We start from the raw sequence: 6324 nt of genomic DNA on the forward strand, positions 1-6324 counted from the left end.
ATATTTCACGAGCACGATCCGTCAGAGGGACTTGCCAAAATCCCTTCAGTAGGTCAAATTTTGTCACATACTTGGCTTTTCCCACTCGGTCGATGCAGTCATCAATCCTCGGGATTGGGAAAGTGTCTGTCTTTGTTAAAGTGTTGACCTTCCTAAAGTCCGTGCACATACGATAACTGTGATCTGATTTGGGAACAAGTATGCACGGCGAACTCCAGTTACTTTTACTGGGTTCAATAAAGTCATTGTCCAGCAGGTATTTGACTTCTCCTGGAGATATTTCGCTTTTGTTGGATTCAGTCTGTATGGATGTTGTTTTACAGGCTTACTGTCCCCAACATCAACGTCGTGATAGATGACGTTCGTCCTCGTTGGAACATCTTGAAACAGGTGTTTATATTCGTGGAGCAGTTCTTTCACCTGTTGTTGTTGTCTGGCTGGAGGTGTGCCAACTTTGTAGACTCCAGCTTCTCCAGGATTTCTGAGTTCTGAAGCTTGACCGAGCCCAGCTTTGAGTTTAGAGTATTTTCACTCAAGTCAGTTTCAGTATCACTATCTTCATAATGGCTTGAACTGACTGCACTGACAGGCTGAGTTATAGTAGGATTATCCCTATCCAAATATGGCTTAAGCATATTTATGTGACATAGCTGTTTTTGTTTTCGCCTGTCAGGTGTTATTATGATGTAATTTAAATCACTCAATTTCTTATCAATTAGGTATGGCCCAAAGTAACGAGCATGGAGTGGTTTGCCAGGAATTGGAAGTAGAACAAGAACTTTTTGACCTGGTTCAAACTTCCGTTTTGAGGTGTTTTTATCATATTTGGTTTTCATTGACTGCTGAGATGACTCAAGATTTTCTCTGGCTAATTCACATGCTTTAGAGAGCTTTGTACGAAAATCTGAGACATATTGCAAAATATTCAGACAATCATCATCGTCTGATAGGAATTTCTCTTTAACGAGCTTAAGTGGGCCACGGACTGTGTGTCCAAATACAAGCTCAAATGGGCTAAAACCAAGAGACTCTTGAATTGACTCTCTAACAGCAAAGAGCAAAAAATGAATTCCTTCATCCCACTGCTTCTCTGTGTCAAAACAGTAGGTCCTAACCATGTTTTTCAAAGTTTGATGAAATCGCTCAAGAGCACCCTGACTTTCTGGATGATAGGCGGATGACCTATACTGTTTAATGCCTAGCTGATCCATTACTTGTTGAAAAATACCAGACATAAAGTTGGAGCCTTGATCGGACTGGACACATTTAGGGAGGCCAAATAAAGTGAAAAATTTGACTAAAGCTCTCACTATAGTCTTTGTCTTTATGTTTCTCAGTGGTATGGCTTCTGGGAACCGGGTTGATGTACACATAATTGTCAACATATACTCATTTCCTGATCTTGTTTTTGGTAGGCCCCAACACAGTCTATTAGTATCCTACTAAATGTTCTTGAAATGCAGGAATTGGTTGTAAAGGGGCCTTTGGAATGGTCTGATTTGGCTTTCCTACCATTTGACATGTGTGACAAGTTTTACAGAAATGTGCTACATCCTGCCTGAGATTAGGCCAATAAAAGTGACTGAGAATTTTATGATAAGTTTTCCTGACTCCTAAGTGACCAGCCCAGGGGGTTTCATGGGCCAGGCGCAATATTTCAGCACGATAGGGCTTTGGAACCACAATTTGATGTTTTATAGCCCAATCGTCATCAACCAAAACATCTGGAGGTCTCCATTTACGCATGAGAATACCAGATTTTGTATAATAGGAAACAGAGCTATCTGAAGTTTTACCTTCATCATCTACCCTGTCAAACAAAGACAAAATATCTGGGTCTTTGTGTTGTTCTGCAATGAGATTTGATCTAGAAAATGTCTGACTTTGATCAGCAGAAGTTTTACTGGAAGTTTCAAATCCACGAGGGATAACGGAATGATCCGTGTCAAACACCTGACTGAGAAAGGTGTCATTTAAGTCAACATCTGTGACATTATTTTTGAGAGTATTTTGATTCTCGGAAGTTTTCTTTGACATGGCTCGAGTAATAGCACATGAAGGAAATAAATCGGGTATCTCTTGTTCAATTGGCTCTGGATCCTGATCTAAACTAGGATTATCAGTCACAAGTGGATTAGTGATGACCTTGTCCCCAGCAGGTCGTTTCCAAGAAGAAGGTGAATCCCTTCGAAAGGCAAAAAAGGCCTAATACCTAAAGCCACAGGTCCAGAAACAAAGTCCGAAGACAAATAGACATTATGGAGAGGAACAGGAATGTAGTCATTGCAATCTACCCCCTTAATAAGAACTTTAGAACCTGAAAATGACTTTTCAGAAAACGGCAGGGTATCTGCCAACAAAAGAGACTGGGAAGCCCCGGTATCTCTTAAAATTTTGACAGGGTAGCGGAAGAAAAATCACTAGAAAGTGATATAAAACCATCGTGAATAAATGGTTCGAAAATACCCATAATGCTATCTTGAGAAGAATTGACCTTGACCTCATTAATTGGGGATGAGAGGGATTTAACCTCAGAAAATGTGTTGCACACATTATTAGACTCTAATCGAGTTGATGAAGAAATAAAGCCGGTGGGCTTAGATCCACTTTGACTACTTTGACCTTCACGTTTCTTTTCAATTTGAAACAATCTGACATTAAATGGCCGTCTTTCTTACAATAATTACAAGAAAGTGTACCGAACTGTTTGTCAGAAGGAGATTGAGACTTGGGATCTGATGATGTGGGAGTGTTACTTGAATTTTGTGAACCGTTGTCATTTGATTTTCTACTGTCCTTTGAGAAATTCTTGGATGAAAAGGAGGAGTTAAATTTACCTGCATTGTTTCTGTATGAAAAGGACTGGGATGGTTTGCTGAGAAATGAAGATTTGTGGGTCAATGAATAATCATCGGCCAAACGTGCAGCAACCTCCAATGTATCTGCCTTTTGTTCATTGATAAATGTCTTGATGTCACTCCGGATGCACCTTTTAAATTCCTCAATCAAAACAAGCTGTCGTAATTTGTCATAATTCTGACTGACCTTTTCCGAAGAACACCAACGATCAAACAGTTGTTTCTTTTGTTCGAGCAAATTCAACATAAGTTTGATCCTTCACCTTCTCACAATCCCTAAATTTCTGACGGTAAGCTTCAGGCACCAACTCATAGCCCTTGAGAATTAATTCCTTCACAGAATCATAATCTGAAGCCTGCTCTACTGACAACTGAATGTAAATTTCTCTGGCTTTACCCACCAAAGCACTCTGCAAAAGCATAGACCAGGACTCCTTAGGCCAATTCAGACTCTGAGCAATTTTCTCAAAATGGAGGAAATATTTATCAACATCCTTTTCTTGGAAAGGGGGAACTAACCTGAAATGCTTAGTGATGTCAAACTTGTCTGAAGGGAAGAATTTTCCTGACTGTCCAAGCTCTAAACGTCTCATTTCTAACTGTAGTCGATGTTCTTCCAATTCTCTCTCCTTTTCTCTCTGTCTTTCTTCCATTTGTAATTCTTTGTCTTTCATTTGTAATTTTTCCTTTTCTAATTCCAATTTCTTAAGCTCCAAATCTGCCTGTATTTCTAATTCTAATTTTTGAGTTCGAAGGAAGACTCAGGCTCATAATCTTTTAAGGCAGACTCTTCAAAATGGCCAGAATTAACTAAATGTTTTGCAATCTTGAACTGAATTTCTCGCTTGCGCATAGATCTTTTGACATCTACTTTAAGGAAATTTGCCAGTGCTATGAGGTTGTCTTTTCTGAGGGAATTAAATGTGTCCTGATCAAGGTCATCCATAAATTCGTCTGGCTTGAATTCCGCCATGATTGAATTTCGCTGAGTTCACAGTATACAGTAGTTTTGAAAAGGCTGTCAAAATGTTGTCAAACGGCTCAAAATATTCGTATCCCGGACAAGCCCCCAATTTGTTACGTGCAGAGAAAACGAACAAAAGGGTGAACTCAGTAGTTAACGTTTAAACAAAATTTATTACGAAAATAAAACTTATTGCTAAGTCAGGGATAGAGTACAAGCTTTAAAAGTGTACAGACTACTTATCTCAGCTGGGACGGCAAAGCTCCAGTCTCAGAGTTGTAACAGTCAGTCGGATGAATGAACAGTCCTTTGGCTTGCAGGCTTGAAACTGCACAAAGTCCACAGTATAAATCCAGCGTTGGCAGTGAAGGTCTTGAAAGGTCTTGAGAATGACTACTGCTGGAGTTTAGTAACACACAAGAGACACGATCCCAAAAGTCTGACTGGAAGCTGTGCACGTCCCTTTTATAAAGGCATATAAGAACAATCTGGAACTTTTATTGACATGCTAATTACTGTTCTAAAATTATCTCCCTTACACAACTAATCAACTTTCCAGAACATTCCAAACATGACTAATTGAATTCAAGGTTGTTAGGTCATCAAGGGCAGTGACCTTGAGAATGTTCTAGACTAATTGAACTCAGGTCATGATGAGTGTGGGGTAAATGACCTACATACAACTGACTTGCAGGATCAATTTTCGATTTCCATCATAAACCTGTTGTCGCGATTTCATGACATCAAAGTTTTAAACTCCGCGATGGGTTAATGCGAATGAAATAGAGGTCTCCACCGGTACAAGATACGACGGTCCCCTGAACCAACGGTGTCACTAATTGCTTGTGACACTGCGATGACCCGCGTCGGGGACACTTGAAGGCCGCCTAAGCCGCCCAAGCTGCTCTGACTGGCCCAATCTCGGGCCAGCCTGCCTAATGACGGATTAAATCGGGACCCGTATTTCCCCAGACACTGGCTCTGTATTTGATAAGGGTCGGGGCAAAGTGGTTTATGATTTTACGGTTCACAAACTTCAAGTTAATGAGTACACGACGAAATTGCCGCGGATCCCGGGCTGTCAGAGTGCAATTTCACAGTCATATAGTTACAATTTTACCCTGATGACCGCGATGGACTCTCTAGAATTGCAAGTCATTTGGTAAAGGTTATGTTTGTTTCGGAACCATTTATGCCTTCCAACCTTAGAACGTCTCAGTCCGGAGAGATGAAAGATACAGAGATAGATCGCACTTAAAGAGCTCTTTCCAGTAAAACAGTCCAACTTGCAAGAACAGGGAGAGCGCACTTAGTATCGTTTAATGGCAAACTCGTTATCCATAATCAGTTGATTTGTTTTCCTTTAATCTGGGATTTCCACTAATGAGCTTTATCCCTCTTGATGGAAAACGCTCCCGACAGTTCGGCATATTCCGAGTTTGATAAGCAGAGCCGGGCAAAGGGTACCCCAGACAGGATAGACGCACATGTTACAGGGAAGTGCAGTTCAGGGAAATGAGGGGGCTGATGGCTTGTCGCGCATTTGAAATAATCGGCTGTGAAAATGATGATGATGATTTTGATGATGATGATGATGATGATGATGATGATGATGATGATGATGATGATGATGATTAAAATGCAGTTGAGTTTGAAGAAGAGACAGATTCCAAGGACGAGCGAAGGAGATGCGTATCGTTAAGAGCAACAACGTATATGCGAGAGGGGTAAGGAGAGAAGGGTACACCGTAACGGAGAGGGGAAGCGGGGGTGGATAGGCTAAAATAGGAGAAGAGACGAAATGGGATTGTTGAATTATGTCCAACACGGAAATAACAAATATTATGTTGTGTTAAAACATGAGTCTGTTAAATTATATAGTAAGATCAGTTCCAAGAATATTATCTTCGATCCATGTCTTTTATCGATTCATTAAAATTTAATGTTGACAATGAACACTATCAAGGCCATAACTACTGGCTGTACCATCGGTATTTGAAGAACTGGTAATTACCAGAAATACATCGATAATGTCATTGACCGGAGACCAGATGACATTGGCGTTTATTTGTAGCAATTTGGGTAATGATTGCAAAAATTTTGACCGAAACGGACAGGCAGTTTGAAACAACTTGCCCATGCGTGCTGTTCGTGGAGAATTTTACATATTGATTATTATAAAAGATATCGAAATGGGATACAAGAAGTTATCTCATGACAGCTACAGCAGCAAAGATGGAAAAATTAATAGAAAAAGGGTTGCATTGTTTTGCTTTGTTTTGTTTTCAGAGTTATTTTGTCGTGTTCTTTTCCTCTGCAGCCATATATGTTATAACATTGCATGCTTTGTGCTTCGGTGACTTCCAAGAATAAACTCCGCCTGGGGGAAAAACGGCATTCGTTTCAGGCTGAAGAGTATACTTTCAAAGCCGCCGGAATTTTTAATATTTTGTTGTTCTATGATTCATAGAAAGGACTCATTCACTATGCATGGATTGCTGG

The sequence above is a fragment of the Ptychodera flava genome, chromosome 21 (genome assembly GCF_041260155.1).
Source record: "Ptychodera flava strain L36383 chromosome 21, AS_Pfla_20210202, whole genome shotgun sequence".
NCBI lineage: Eukaryota > Metazoa > Hemichordata > Enteropneusta > Ptychoderidae > Ptychodera > Ptychodera flava.